The sequence below is a fragment of the Macrosteles quadrilineatus genome, unplaced genomic scaffold, assembly GCF_028750875.1.
Source record: "Macrosteles quadrilineatus isolate MER2022 unplaced genomic scaffold, UCM_ALF_1.0 Scaffold_3__2_contigs__length_128488019, whole genome shotgun sequence".
NCBI classification, from domain to species: Eukaryota; Metazoa; Arthropoda; class Insecta; order Hemiptera; family Cicadellidae; genus Macrosteles; species Macrosteles quadrilineatus.
Genome location: NW_026542596.1, coordinates 48,151,560 through 48,168,665, shown reverse-complemented (window position 1 = coordinate 48,168,665; position 17,106 = coordinate 48,151,560). Strand labels below are relative to the sequence as shown.

At 36.4% G+C, this 17,106-nt stretch overlaps 1 protein-coding gene across 6 annotated transcripts in view; it reads right to left on the bottom strand.

Moving 5' to 3' along the window:
* The window catches only part of LOC128989670 (cGMP-dependent protein kinase, isozyme 2 forms cD4/T1/T3A/T3B), a 224,681-nt gene that overhangs the window by 53,426 nt on the left and 154,149 nt on the right, over positions 1-17,106 (bottom strand). The gene's annotated exons all lie outside the window — the stretch shown is intronic.

Sequence of the window (17,106 nt, the reverse complement as noted above, 5' to 3'; positions counted from 1 at the left end):
AGTAGGCTAAGGCTACTCACAAATGTAATGTTTTATGTTAATTCCTACTTAAATATGTCAATTGTCTTGGTTTCAATTTTATGGTTGTGATTGGTTTCCAGTGTCATGTAGACACTCTTATATGCATAAACATGGTTATAATACCATATTTTCTCATTACAATAGTCTAGCTAGATCATCAAGTCTGAGAAAGCTGGTTACGCAGCCCACAAGTATATATTTTCTATAGGGTATCTGTGCTATTTTTAGACGCCCATCACTCACCTTAGCTACTTGATAGTGAATGTTCCAACCAATTAGTTGACTGTGTTAGGTGATAAATTGAAATATTAAGTAGTCAACAGCTGTAGCAAGACTTCAAATTCCTTGCTCAACACTAGATTTTAATTTTCTTAAATTTTAATTAAATTAAATCTTTTTTATACTGACGGTTAATTTGCTTTAAAATCTGAACGGAAGGAGGTAAACTAGTAAAGTCATATATATTATTGAAGGGAATTTAATTTTCTACAACCCTATGCCCAGCATTTATTTTTTGGGTGCTTAGTTTAAGTGGCAACTTGTCAAAAAGAACAAAAAACACGAGAAAAAAATGAATTTTTCTAAATTTACAAACTTTTGATAGCAAATAACGCGAAAACCATACAAGGTATCGAAAAATAGTAAATTACAAACTTGCTGGAAATTTAATAAGCTTTCATTTTGTATATTAGCATAATTTCGCTTGGACGCATGGTTTCCGAGATATCAGCAAAAAACCGAAAAATGGTACCTTCAAGCCCCCCCCTCCCCCACAGCACAGGGGCTAGAGGCGGGGACTTTTGGTATGTTAACCTCCTAACTATACTAAACAAAGTTACGAAGTCAGAAATTGTGTTCCAAACATTTCCCTCTATACCCTTTTTTTAGCATTCGTTGCCTGGACTATATAAACAATGCGTGTATTTTACAATAATTAATTATACACAGTACATTACAAACAATAAAACACGGCAATTGTTTGGATACAGGGACTGATGAAAAAAAAAACTACTGTAAATAATGTTCACACTTTCACAATTATAGATCGTTCTAGGAGATTTCACCCTGCGGCGCAGGCTTATTACGAGTGCGAAGCTGTTGTCAGATTGGCGACACATATCCTTGCAAAATGTGTGATAATGCGTGAAAACTAGATCAAACTGTATTCACATTGACAACAATATTGCGACGTACTCGACAACAATGTCTGTAACATGTCAATCCTGTCAACGGTTGACATGGAAATGCGATGAAAGGTAGACATGGACATGGACAATGAACGAAAAAAACTTTGAGAAATTATAAAAAATAATTAATATTTTACATATATATATAAAGTTAGAAAGTGAGATGGTTTTCAGAGCGGTTTAAAAATTGCAGAAATAGTATTACAAAATGGACACACCCCAAAAAAACACCATTCTTGATTTTTCTATACAGGTAAAACGGTTTGGTATATGACAGTGAATACTCAATTATTGGGAAAGAAACAGTTGTAAAATTGTCTGGACGCACTGCTTTTTTTGGAACTCGGAACAATAATTATTGGTTTTTATCAGTCGTATGCAGGTTTAACAGTATTGTTAAGTTTTTTTTGTGAAACCAAATTCAAATTGTCATCACAGCTATACGATACTCTATAGTTATCTGCTATTTCTCAATCTTATGCATTGGCTTAACCCGTTGGCATGTATAAATCAAATCAAATAAATCAGTGATAAACCACACTGTCACAACTAATACAAAATTAATTTAAAATACGATTCATATCTTGACTGTAAGAAATTCTTATCATCATTAAGATGATTGAAAATCGTCAAATAGCAAGATTTCAAATATTTAAATAGCAGGTGTTCACAATTTTAATGAGTGCCTGTGTAAAATGGAACCGTGTTATATATCTAAAATCAAAGGTAAGCCTTTATGTCAGTTAATTAACGACAAAACCTTTGTCGTGCAGTTAAATAAGACCGTTCAATTTGTGTACAAAGACAATTCTTGGAACGACAACTCTCCATCTGACCCAATAAATCTGGAACGGTATATTGACTTGTCACTGGTGAACTGTAACCGGTTATTGTTGGAGAACAGTTACCGCAACGTGCCACACCCTCGCGGAACAATGGCAACTCTCGTTTGGAACAGTGACAAATTTCTGACCTCGTCACAACACCAGTGAACAAACGAGTAACGGTATTTCCAATCTTTTCTTCTACTTGGAAAGTACGCTATGCGGGTATAATGGTGAGTCATACTTGCTCTTGCTTATCATGGATCATTATTTGAACACTCGATATAGGCCTATTAACCCATGGTTAAACCGTTAACTATTGGATACAGAAGTAGACATCCCATCTATATGGACCAGCTGTTGCCAATTGTTAAAAAGAAGTGAAATAATCCACTCACACAATGCAGAAGGTCAAAACTAGATATTCCCTAGATTTTTACAGCAGTGGGTTTTTTCTTGAAAAGACCCCCCCAACTTATAAAACTGCATCAACTTTAACATAAATATATCTTTTCTATAGTAGTTTTATCCATGGGCAAAGGTACAATTTAAAATGTTAATGCAACTTTCAATATAATTGCATTCTACTAGCAATGTTTAAATCGGATCAAACTTTGCATCACTGCGTTTAACGAATATAATCCCTTATTTTCTTCGTAAACAACTAAGCAGTTGTATTTATGTGTACGTGCATTTTCTGAACTATACGTCATAATATCCTCGTACGTGACGACGACGACACCACGGTTACTGTTTACCACGAAGTGACACAGTAAACCGCCAACAGAACGTGGAACGCACAATAGCTTGGCTGAGTGACATCATCTGATATAAAGATGTCATCTGACAACAATGACATCGCTGTGGCCTGATTCTAGATAACTTGTATCTTCCGTTTATCCTCGTTCTCATACTATTTCAGGGATTCTCAGCTTGGAATCGTAATCCTACGTGACTATGCGTTTGATTCACCGGATAAATCACGATTTTAAAAAATTATTTACTCTTATCAAGTATATTTTCGTGACATATATATTTATATCCGGAATCAAAGACCGGATATACATTGTAACTTTGACTCAAATTAATAATAACAAATTAAACACAATACAACAGCGAAATAAGTTGGAAAAAACTATGCTTTTTCCATAATTAGCATCGCAGCGATTGCAATGCAATGAACTCTTTATATATCAAGTATTGTAAAAACATATGATAAGAACTGGCATTACTTTTCACATCGACCATTCTTGTATAGTCTACATTACCTTTATTTTGTTCCAATGCTGAAAAATCTATGTAATCGATTTTCATGGTAAATACGATAAAAGAATCTAAATCACTTTAGTTTAAACTTATATTTGTGTTTTTCCTCGTACTAGATGATTGAAGAAAAGTGACAATTTTATGGTTTCTAGTCCAGTCAAGGAATGAGGTGTAGAGTGCGTGAGCAGGTAACTAAGCGATTCCTTCAGAAACTTGTTCAGGGGGCTTAGGGTGTTAACATACCAAAAGTCCTGACTCCTAGGTGGTGAGCCAGGGGGTGGAGGGGGGGAAAAGGGGGGGAGAAAGGTACGCATTTTGGGTTTTTTTATTATATCTCGAAAACTATCAACTTTTTGTATACTATAGTAAATTATAAAATTGAAGAAGATTAAATTTTCTACAAGAAAAGTACATAATGTGTTTATTTTGGTTCAACAGATTACGAGTTATAACTTATTTAATTGATATCTTATTAAAATCTCCTTCCATAAGAAATACATGTAAATTAGTATGCGAAATGAGGCGAATCCTATCCGCCCAAAGGAAATATAAATAATATTCTGGAAATCTTGACAAAATTTCCAGTAATTTGACACTTCAATCATTAAAATTGATCCAAAATTAAGGCGAGGGCGAGGTAACAAAATGTCGAGTTTTGGTGTTTTTTTATTGGAAATACAAAAAAAAACCTTAAATCATCCCATTTTTAAACGCTCACCCTCGCTTTAATTTTTGACAAAATTTCATGATTAAAGTGTCAAATTACTGGAAATTTTGTCAAGATTTCCAGAATATCAGTTATATTTCCTTTGGGCGGATAGGATTCGCCCCATTTCGCATACTAATTTACATGTATTTCTTATGGAAGGAGTATTTTAATAAGATATCAATTAAATAAGTTATAACTCATAATCTGTTGAACCAAAATAAACACATTATGTACTTTTCTTGTAGAAAATTTAATCTTCTTCAATTTTATAATTTACTATAGTATACAAAAAGTTGATAGTTTTCGAGATATAATCAAAAAACCCAAAATGCGTACCTTTTCCCCCCCTTTTCCCCCCCTCCACCCCCTGGCTCACCACCTAGGAGTCAGGACTTTTGGTATGTTAACACCCTAAGCCCCCTGAACAAGTTTCTGAAGGAATCGCTTAGTTACCTGCTCACGCACTCTACACCTACTTTTGGATCATTCATTGACTGGACTATTCATAAATTTTATTTACATGATTATATCAACAATTATTACCGGGGAGGTGACTGTAGATATTTAATCCAAGTATGAATGAAAGATTGGTGAGAAGGATGGTGTAGCTTTGTTGTGGATGACCAACTTCTTTAGCAGGGCCATTCTTAAAACGCCCAATAGACTAATAATCAAAAGCTGGGTCCAACTTCGAACCAACAAAAAAGTGACCTCTCTCAGGATCGAATCAAAAGTTACAAAATAAGATCTCTTGGTAAAAAAAACACAAAAAATGTAATATTTTATTGACAGATAAAAGTTCGTTATACAACAGTATCATTAACACTGGAAGAAAAATTAAAAATACTTCTTTAAGTAATTATACTTTCTTCAAAATAATTGTAATTATTTGAAGAAGCTACGTTACGTATATGGACGAGTAAACACGTGCTGAGCGCTGACCAGAGTACGCAGCATGCTGCCTGCAGGGGAGCCACTTAGGCCTACTACAGTAAACAATAAACAAACCTGAGTAACCTAAACAACCTCCACTTCTGTTCACGGGCAGCTAGATGCATCCTAAAACACCCTCGTCTAAACTTCTTTGAAGTCTCCGTCAAACAGATTCTAAGGATGGGATTGAGAACCGACATGGTAGGCCTTTTAGAAACATCACACCATAACTTTTAAATATCCGTAATTTTCATCCATCTTTTGCTGAAGTCTCCAACACGCAGATGAATAGCGAGAAAGGATTTAACACGTAAACAGCATTTGAACAATCCGAGAATGAGGTTCCTTGGTATAGCACGATAACTCGAGCAAAAATGATCCGATTTCGACGAAATTTGGTACAAACGTGTAAACCTACGTTTATTCGACGAGTTCGCGAACCAGCATGATCGGACCTTGGGACCGGGGTTATATGGGGTGATTTATGGGGTGAAAATTGGCTTTTCTCGTTTTTCATCCTCAAAACATAAAATTTCTCAATTTCTCTCTAGACCATTTTGAAGAGCTTAAACAAATTATTTAGTATATTGAAGCTTTTTGTACGGTTATTGGTTACGGAAAAATCTCAAAAAGTAGTAAATTTAAAATTATCATGTTATTTTTACGGAGAATAAGTAAACTGTTGTAGTTTGCTTGTTAAAGGAAATATTTAGACTAAACTAGGCAAATCTATTTATTTTTCACTAAGCTATTAATGTTTACCTGAAAAAGACATCAATACCCTCCTTGTAGCAGCAAACCTAGGTACTCGTTAAACCTGATGTCATTGAAATAGATTTAATTGAAAATCAAACCAGGCAAATGGAAATTCACTTAGGCTGCAGGTTTGCTGCGACGGGGGTATTTTTAATTATCTCATTGTAGTGAATACTTAGATTTTTAGATTTTTTACAAGTATCAAATCGTAATCAATCATAATAATATTATTTATGTATTCACAGGGAAAAGTATGACTGTTGTAGGTCTAAATATATTTCCGAACATTATCAAACGATTTGTTCATGTACAATCTGTTTGCAGTAAGAATTCCAACAGTATAGTGTCTTTTGCTTCAGGACTAAACTTAACTAACTAAGAAATCTAAATATTATTAAATTATAAAACAAACAAAAAACTGCAAAACGGTTACGTTAATGACGCAACAACAACAACATACACAAATAACTGTGACGCAATACAGACACAAAAACAAGATATCTGTATCTGTGTCTGTGTATTTGTGTTGCATGCTGTAAGACTAGTATCACATGACATAAACAAACCCACATTATGTCATTCATATCTGTGTCAGAGATTGACTAATTAGGTCTACAGCCATGCGACTAATTAATAAATTGCTAATTAGAGCATCATTAACTAATTAATAAATGAATAACATTGTGAAACTATTTTTTACCACAGTTAGTTTAGGTGGCCTATAAAATGACTAAAGAAAGTAAGTTTATTGTGATAGAGGACTGGCTAATTTTCCTGTATACTTTATTCTTGAATCGAATGATAGTCGATTAACCTATGACTGTTTCTTTTCCGTTTTGGCTTTGACCTGTCTCGAACTGGAGTATACAATTTTGAATATGAATTTTCTTGAACTATCATTCATTGTACCAATCTACATCAATAGAAAATATTATATACTTAAACAAACGTTGAACAAAAGGAGACAAGTACAACAATTTGAGTTAGATGAGCCCGAAATAGGCTACATTAGGACAAATTTAAGGATATTTTAAATGATGTTGTTTAAGATAAACATTTATAATCCATGAGCCATTTTTTGTTTACGATCTGTAACCAGGTTATCGAAGACAAGGCCTCTAAATCCGTTTCTACGTCTTAATTAAGACGATTCTGATAAGACCGTCTCAGTAAACTGAGATATATTTCGTCAGAAATATTTTGTAGGGCAGGAAAAACGCTGGCTGGAAATAAATATTGTTTCATCATCCCAATTCCACTTGCAAGATTTATCATGGATATACAATAACTTAATCGCCCTACGTTTAATCTAAAATAAAAAAAATTGTTAACACTAATCTGAAGACCAATTTATAGGACCCTCATTTCGAAAAGAAGTGACTTTAAGGAGTTATGCTTTAACTGAGGTCGGAGTAGGGTTTACTATATACTTCCTACGAATTCAAAAATAATCTACAAAAAAGAAATTATAAGAAAATGATTAGGTTAACATTACTGTACATTGAGTGAAGTGAAAGAAAGCAAACTGGGAGATTGGGAGAAGACTGCAAGTCGACGGTCAGTGGAAGGGCTCTAGTATGATGTTGCAGAGATGAGAATCACCGTCATCAGCGTTAGTCACTGTCTTGACTGATGAAACTGAGAGAGAGAAAAAGACGAGACATTGAGGTTGTTTTAAATTGACTTTGGTTTGAGGACGAAAGAAGTCGCATTTCCTCAGGGTCAAACTGAAATAATGTTATAGAAACTATTAGTAGTTTGGTTGTTAAAAAACACTAAGGTTGTTACGGCCAGAGATGTACGCGGCGTTGTCCGGAAAGGCGTCACTCCGAAAAACAGTGCTCTGAAAGAATGTGATCAGGCATAGTTTAGTAACATATTTCTCTGGAAGGCCGGATCCGAAAAAAAAACAGTAATTAAGACCCTGATCCGTAAGTGAAAGCAGGTGCGCTATCGCTATCAGCCAAACCTCAAAAACGTATGTTTTGGAAGGCGAGCTCAAAAAGACATTGATTTGAAATGTAAAAATAGGAAACAATGTATTTCGAATCAGTGCCTTTCAAAGTTATGCTATTCGGAGCTATGGTTTAAGTGGTAGGTCCAACAAGACCGAATAATTTTCTCATTCCAAAAAATATATACAAAACATCAATCAGAGAAGGCTGAATGATTCCATCAAAGAAGAGAATAACCAAATATTGTTAACGTTGTTCTAGTGGGGCCTTGATTGAACCCAATCAGAAAATGTATAAACATATCCATTGAACGCAATCCAAAATCAACAGTCTTCAGCTAAGGAATCCCTCAGGACGCCCTTGGGGGAAATTAACGTATACAGAAATAGAAAGGCTTGCTGGTCAGTAAACAGGATATTACATTACTGGGTGGAGCGAGCAAATGTCTCGGTGCGAGCAAATGCCAAGGCTAGTGAAAGGTCTGGCTGTAGATTGTCTACGTTGTGCTGGGTTATGTAAAGAGGTCTAGAGGTCTTGAGGCGCAGTAGACGCTGTGTAGATATTCCGCACAAATAGGATTACAGAGGGAGAGGATTTTATTGTATTTCGTGAGTGGTTGAAATTTTGTTTAAGCTGTTTGTGAGAGAACGGCCCGGGAGACGGTCAAATGGACCTCGGCCTAAAATTACCGGAAAATCCTTGACCTAATTTGGCATGCAAAGACAGGGGGTTCCCGCACTAATGAGGTCCTCACACCTGGAATGGGAAGCACCATTGATGACAAAAAGCACAAAGGTCAAAAATTGGCTCCACTTGGGATCGAACCAACAACCTTCAGACGTAAGGTGAGGACTATTCTCCTAAGACAACGTGTGTTTATCTTGGGGTTGGATTCTTCTATCTTAGATTGGTTTCAGTTCAAAATATTCTAAACGTCTGCATCTTCAAGTATTGTTACTGCCAGGACAAATCAATGTAAGGTACTTCTACACTTGATTGTATATTACACTTCCCCATAGATTAACCATTTTCATAACTCGCAAAACAACAAATCTAACTCATTTCTATAGATTGACTAAGTATCTCTTAATACTTTGGCTACCATAAGGGAACCTCCGAATTGAGTGAGTAGCCTACTGTGCAGATTATGATAATATTTGAACCCAGAACAACTCTACTCGAGTACCACCGACATGTATTTCCGTTCTATAAAACTGTTTATACACAAACGACATATTCAACATGTTCTTTTAAATATATTTCCCCTGACCTCAGTCCACTGCCACTTGTCAGTTGTCACCTGTTGGCGATGAACGATTAGATACAGATGGCACTGGCCGTGTCGACGAAACTTCCTGGCCGTGGCAACATCGAACAGACGAACAATACCAACTTGATTCGTTAACTACTAATACGAATACTAGAAAAATAGTATTTTTCTAGTATTCGTGACTACTAACAACACCTGATTTTTTTAAATTTTGGAATCGTATCCTAAACATGCAACGCATTACAAGCGGTAAATGGAAACTGAAATCGCCTGAGGCAAACATCATTTTAACGATGTAACGACAACGGCATTAGGCCGTTTTTTGCAGTGACGGTTATGAGAAAGTAATTCCCTTGTTGTGCCAAATGCCCGCTAGTTACCGTCGCGTGATCGGATGAACGGGTCGTGTTTCTCGGCGATGTACCGTGTACCTGTCACGGGGCGAAGCCCCACACGGGCCATTGGGTACTGGAGGAGTGGAACCGAAAGGAAGCCGAGACAGAAATTACCGTGATACATCGTCTGAGACAAGGAAAAACATTGTATATTGTGAGACCGAATAAAGCGATATGAGTATGTGGGCGGAGAAATAATCATGAACCTATTGAATTTTAGTTGTTGGTTTTGATTATTAAATCAGATCGCAGCACTATCCGGATTGTTGAATATTCTATAGTTAATCTGATGTACTTGTGTAAAAACAAGACCGCTGAATTGCAATCACAAATTGTCGAGAGGTGTAAAAAGCCTAATGCAACTAGGCATCTCGTTATAACGTTTCACTCAGTTGTATAATACCAATACCGAGGGAGTTAGCTAATGTAAATTACTGATTTGGGTCACATACGCCAACTTTTTCACCCAAGCTGACAAGATGCTTTGTAAAATACCGCATCTGCTGTCACATAACCTATCAGAGTATCAAATTAGGAATATAATATAGGAATCTCGACTGGAGCACATTCTGTGAGTGGCTCATTTAACTATGTCCTATTTGTACGACAACTTTCAACAGCAGGTCAAGGTCAATATAGATGGGAGGTCTTCAACAGCAGGGTATACAAATCAATAATAAGAGCTGACATCATAATTTCAGTAATTGCAAAAGGTCGGACGGAAAGAATGATGCTTCATAATCTTTTGACACACTGAATGAATACTGTTCTAAAGCAGTGCTACAAAACTATTTCTTAGTTATTCGTAAGAAATTTTGTTTGCTATTTTTAATTTTGACCACCACAAATAAGTAATAGCTTCATTCCAGGGAAACGCTCATCACAATTTCAAGATATGCAATTTTATTTAGCACCAATTTGTATAAATTTAAAGGAAAACTTAAAACTTTGTACATCGTTTATAATTCACAATAATATCGTACCAGAGACCATACTTCGTGATCGTACTTGGGTTTAGCATTCCTAATGGAAACACAACTCACTAGACAGCAAGACGACCAAGAAGGATAATTAGGATTGAGACTAAAGAGGCGGTCATTGTGCCGCATTCACCGCCTTCACCGCCCCCACCGCCTTCACCGCCCCCGCCGGGCATTCACCCTCATCCTTGCCAGAATAGCAGAACAACATTTCAGGATTGCACATCAAACAGGGTCTAAGACATGTATATCTAGCGAAAATGATTAGTTCACTCCGTGGCCTAACTGAATGGCTACACCGTTATAAATTAAATTTAGAGAATCACCGCCAGAACCATAACCGCAGCGAAGACAGAAACCGCGGTTCATCTTCATGGTTGACCGACGATGCAGCTTCAATTCCGGCACATCAGATGGCGAAGTCTAGACATTCAGACCGAGACTAGACCGCTGTTAAATTTGCAATATTGACACGGCTCATGAATTACTCGATCAGTGGTAAACGCATTTTGTGATAGATCAGTCCAAAATATATAGTACTGTAACAAGAATATCTTTCTCATTACGTAAATTAGGTACGTGTACATAGCAGTGAATTTCTAGACAAACCCTAGGAGCGAAAAATAATGATAATTGGTATAATTACCAAATAAGAAGACATAAGTGCATTAGGGGATGTGAACACTAGTCTTTAATCCTGACCCTGAGAAAAATTTAAACATACTTGTGTCTACATGTTAAATATTGCCCTATTACAACTATCGCAGTTACGATTCCAAAAGATTAGATTTTAAACTTGAGGAATTAGGGTACTGACGTATCGATTAACTAAAGTACATGTGTATCGATCTCATGACATTTGTGTATCGCAATATAAAAATACTCATCGACGATCAATGTATCTCAGCAACAATGTAAGACGATTTTCCTATCACAATCAAATGCCTATAATATCGCAGTACTGATCCTAGGCGCAGGGACTGCGGCGAAAGCTCATCCCGCCCAGAGAGAGTGTTCTTGTGTGCGAGCGGGAAAGTGGGTTAGAAAGTGACTGGACGATATCACATCGTAACTTCAAAGACATGTGTGATAAAACGAATCTGTCGGGTGTGAGTTGTGACTAGGTCAAGAAACCGGAGTACTATAACAAATGGCAAACCCAACTATGCGTTGTCAATATATTCACCAAACTCGACAACCAAACACGATACACTCGAGAGAATATTTTGAAGGGTTTTTTTTCAAGAAGTGGGTCGCCACTATAAACATTTGCTCGGTGAAATTTAAGTGGTGTCAACTAACGCAACTTAATTTTATAACCAACCCTAACCTGACTGCCTAACCTGGGTACGAGTGGTTACAGTGCTCGCCTTCAAATCTGAAGGTCGCCGATTCTATTCCAAACGAGGACGTTATTGGACCTAGATGCCGTTTGTCATTGTGTTATCTAACAAAAGGTAGAGTTCAGAGCGTTCCCTTTCAAATGCATTGCCATAGCTAGGCACAAAATTAATACTTCAAATTTTATAGCGGCCCTCCTCTTGAACAGGCCCTGCTTCAAGATGTGGCTTCCAAATTCACCAACCAAAGTACGTATTCTTTATGATTAACTCGACGACATATTCTCAATAAACACACCGTTTCACAACTAACACTAATTGCCATTGCACACCGTACATTTTAACAGAACATTATAGTATTATGAACTCAACCCCATATTCGCCATACTAAACACCTCCATGAGCTGAACAATGTATTACCCCCCACACTATTGTCCCGTGTTCAGTGCGTAAATTACACGATTTCTCACACTTTGCTGGGAACAACCGAGCGTAGCGGTAGACTTAATCTGTACGCATGTTATCTTAATTGACGAGGTCTCTGACCTTCAGATAAAAACGGGATTAAAACAAGAGAACAATTAGTTTCATCATATAAATTGTGTGAGAATATTCATTGCGAATTTCTTCAGCGTGCAAGTTTTGAAAATATGACTCAATTGAAAATAAGAGTCGCATTTAGTATAATGTAATTCATCAATTTCGGTATAATTTTTGTGTACCATTTTACGTATGCGGCTAGAAGGAACAGATGAATATTTAAATTTAAAAGTCAAATATGTTCAAGATAAACAACACGTGAAGTCTCAGACCGCTGTCAAATATGATCGACTTTGATCTTTAGTCAACGTTTGATTGACCGACGCTCACGCCGATCTACAGACAGATCATACATTTTTCATTTATTCAAATCAAAAGGCATTGACCTTGCGCGAACTGCTGGTATAGTACAGTTCAGAAATAAAGTAGGAAAACTAGGCTTGCCAACTATAATGTGGCTTTAAAAGATTGTTCATTTGACATTAGGAACCTTTAAATTTGGATTCTGATCGAAATGTGTAAATGGTTACTAAGATACAAACATGATGACTTCACAGCTGTCTGCAGTAGTTTTTAATACTTTACACGTAGACTACTATGAATATATAATTTTAATTGAGTAATTCAAAATACCATACTCGTATTTGCCTAGGGCAACTAAAAGGCTGTTGGTTAAAATTTTGTTCTAAGAAATGGAAAACTTTTTATGGTACAATTTTGGTCCTAGTAGTGCTTATGTCTTTAAAATATTACATTTAAAATTATTTATAACGTAGTATTTGTATTTGATGAACATAAACACGGTACGTAAGAAATTTGGGTCTGACTTAGGGGAGGTACAAATGAGGCATTTAGTTCCAAATTCCTCCGTGAACAGCGCTGAAGTAGAGAGGACTTTGGCAATGAAGGTTTACTAATCCCAAAAATAGTTCTGTTCATAAAATAAAATTATAAATGCCTCCAATTCAATTTTACTATTTTTAAATTATAAAATTAAACTATCATAACCTAACCGAACTAACCAAACTTGCTGATAAAGAAATACAGTAATATAACAAAAGTTTAGTAATCGGAAAAATAATTCTGTTTATTAAATTAATAAAACTAGAAATTGCTCAATTAAAATTTTATAATGACTTAATAATAAAATTAAACAGTAATAACCAAACCAAACCAACCAAACTTGCTGATGATAATAAAAAATCTTGGACAAAAGTCATTGCTACCAGCGGGATTCGAACCCGGGACCTATAGTATAGTATATCAGCCCAGCACGTTAACTATGGACCACCGAGGCCGATGGCTGTTGAACGTTTTGTTACGGTAATGGCGTTCCCTCAGCTAATAAGAAGCCCTCAGCTGTCATCGTAGCCTCTTCTATACCTCCCCTGAGTAAATACCAAGAAATATCCATGCCAATTTTGATGCAGTTTCGTTCAAAATACTACGAGCATTTACCCTACCTATTTATTTGGCAACCCCCTTGTGAACGGAACAAACAGAAAAATTCGGAATATTTAGTGATTTTCTTCATAGCCTTAATGTAATACTTTTTTACTAGAATTGTGCAATTCATACTGGCCAAATGGCAACCCAAAATCCAACAGATATTGACCACTTTTCAAAAAATCATTTTGCATTATTAACTATAAAACCTAACAATATAAATACCTAAAACCCCAAGAAAAAATATAAAAACTCTAAATACGGCATAAATTCAAAAGAATCTTATTGTGATTTTAAATAAGACTTGTTAACTTGACTTCTAAACGAGATTTACAATGATATGTGTTTAGAGATCAAATTAATTCAAGGAATTAGAAATTGGACTTGTAATCGAGGTTCAACTGTATAACAAATCCATGTTAAATGTTTCAAACAATATTTAAACCCCCTTTAGCACTTAAAAAGGTATAGACTACATTTAACATGAAAGAACCACACCCGAAAAAAAAACAAAATAAATTAGCATGATTCCTAAGTTGACATTTAAACATTAATTATCGCAGAAGAGGATGTGTCTAAGAGGAAGTGACTGACCTCTTAAGCGGTTCCTACATGATCGCTGTTAGTGTTATCCTCTTCACTATAAACACTCTTAACGTCACTTCCAACACAATACCCACCCGCACTACAGTCTGCGTCGCATATCTTGGCTCATCTGTCCGATTTAAATCCCGCCTCTCAATTGCTCAGCAGGAGCGTTCGCATTCAATTGATTAAGCTCATTAAAATTCCAAGCCTTGTTAAAGGGACAAAGGTCGGCTTGTTGGAGGCGCGAAGCCATTTAAAGGGTCGATGCACTTTTGGATGCAATTGTGTTGTGCTCATTGTTTTATATCGGGGAGATTATGTTTCTCACAAAATGCTTCTTTTCATAAAATGATGTATTTATTGAAATTTGGTCGAAAGATATTCACGTATAAGGGAACGTTTGGGTTCGCATTAAAAGTATTTTAGGGTCTATCATAAAAGTAATAACCTGACTAATGACATGATTAGTTTTGGTTGCGTAAGTCGTAATTCATCGTACAAATAACTGTTTACCTTCCAAAACTATTTTTTACCTGGAAAAGTTTACACATCTATTGATTTCTATGAATTAAGATGCGTTGTGCGTTTTAGGTCAAGTATACGAACGTAGTCGTCAATATTTGTTGTAGGCGAACAAATACTCCTTTCAATTTTCAGAAAATATACTAAAGTTGTTGTCCACTGTTTTGTAATTTTTTATTTTAGCATTTAGGGGTTATAAGGCTGAATAAAATAGATGAAGTAAAATAATCGTGTCTCTGATAAGTGGTAAATGGTATAAAACAGTAAGAAAACCTAACAGCATACAAACATGTACAGAGTCTTAAAATTACGTAAAAAATAACATCCAATTCAAAGGGCGATCAGATGCAACTGCATTCAGCGCAACCCACAATCAGAACTGTTTCAAAACGCCGGAACGACTAAAATTATCACTCTCACCATCAGGATCGAATCAGCTGATTAACGCAACAATAAGTCGGTTGGCAACACTGTTTCATCACAGACTTTCACTGCTTTGGCAGCCCTGCTAATTAATCGATCGCACGTCCCATTTATGACATGCTCGGTCGCGGCACAGAGCATGCGCAGAAGGTGGGGCAGTTGCGCAGTACGAAGGGCAGTTGCGCAGTACGAAGGGGCAGTTGCGCAGTACGAAGGGGAGTTGCGCAGAGCAATTGCGACAAATTATAAACACAGATAAAAGATAGCCTCTTAAATCTGTGGTATAAAGTGGCAACGAAACTATAGCATCGAAAATTTAAAAGAAAACTAAAAACCGATGAATGCAAATTAATCACAACGCCACTATTAACGGTTATAAAAGCGTAGTATCGTTAACTTTCGGGTCCTGTCATAGAGCTTCCATCTATTTGGTCCAGCCTAAGCACAATTTTGTTGAAATAGAGCATAGTTTGATGAGCCGCTCACTGCGTGCACAGTTTCAATTCAAGTTTCAACTTTAGTGCGATCGCAAATAAAGCCTGAAGTAATGTTTGAAGCGATTAGTGTGCAGGAAGGGAAATATCTGTACTATTTTATTATTAATTGGCATAAACTTCGCTATAATACACAGTTTGGCTTGGTAATCAATTTAACATGTTCGACAGAAACGATTAACATCAGCGCAATCTTTCCATGGCTCAATTTCTACGGTTTACTTTATAACTGGTTACACCTTGAACATGGGAATCACATCTCTATAGTTCGGCCGCTTAGAAAACGACCTGCGTGCTAATGCTAAACCAATGCTGGAGGAGGTCGCTTTCTACGCGGCCGAACTATAGTTCTATCCATGATAAAAGCTACAGGCTGATCTTTAAACTGATTGGGTCGCCATTTCATTGAAAAGTAATAAAAGTGAATATCGAAAGAAATATAATATCAACAATACAACGATGAAAACAGCTGATTTTATAACGCAGCTGTGCTCATATCCAGCTGTCTGGAGAGGGCGCGGCTGGTACAGCGCTGGAGAAGTCTTATACAACGGTTATTACAACGAGAACTTTATGTTCCCTTAACAATGCGGGCTGTCATTCATAGAGAGTGAGAGTTCGTTTACTCGAGTAGCGGACGAGTTATAGCCAATGAACTGAAGAATGCGATGGGGGATAGGACATTCACGTCAAATCATTATAAAATAGCGATTCTGATTGACAATGTATTTTTTTTCAATTTGAACAGATTTAGTACAAATTGATTACATGTTAAGCTCATAAGATGGGAAGACATTGGTATGCACGCAAATAACACCGTCGTTTTAGAAAACATCCCCCCTACTCTTTCAGACTGACTGAAAAATCAAATAGTTTTTCTCTTCAGATATTTCGTTGGTAAAATATTTGAAACCAAACGGATGGGAAATATTTATAGATTCGAAAAGGTCTGGAAAATGCAATTAGCGAATGGGGATATCTTACTGTAATGGCTAACGTGAGCACTCAATGTCATAACAATTCAACAAAATCAAATCCAGGTCGAGTTCTATTGATAAACCAGTTTCAAGGTCTGGTTGCGAAACAAGCCGCAAATGAAAGGATCAGTTGCAACACCTCCTTTCTAGCAGTCCTGCATATAACAAGCCAAGGATCGACGCAGCGTGATCTTCGCAACAATCGTTTGTGTTTCGAGGATGTTGGAACAACCTGCTCAATACTTGAAGAGGGAGAATTTTACCAAGAAGGCAGTATCTTTGGTCAAGATTGAAAAGCTAAAAAAATCACGACTCGATAAAAAAGCTAAAATGACCAAGTCAGTTCCGTGAGAACCAAATTATAGGATACAGTGATGTTAACCTTCAATTTAGTAATTTTGAGGATTGAAATTGTTACTCAAGTCGTCATTAATCGACTTTATACAATGACGGACTTGTAAACAACCGACAGGATTAAGA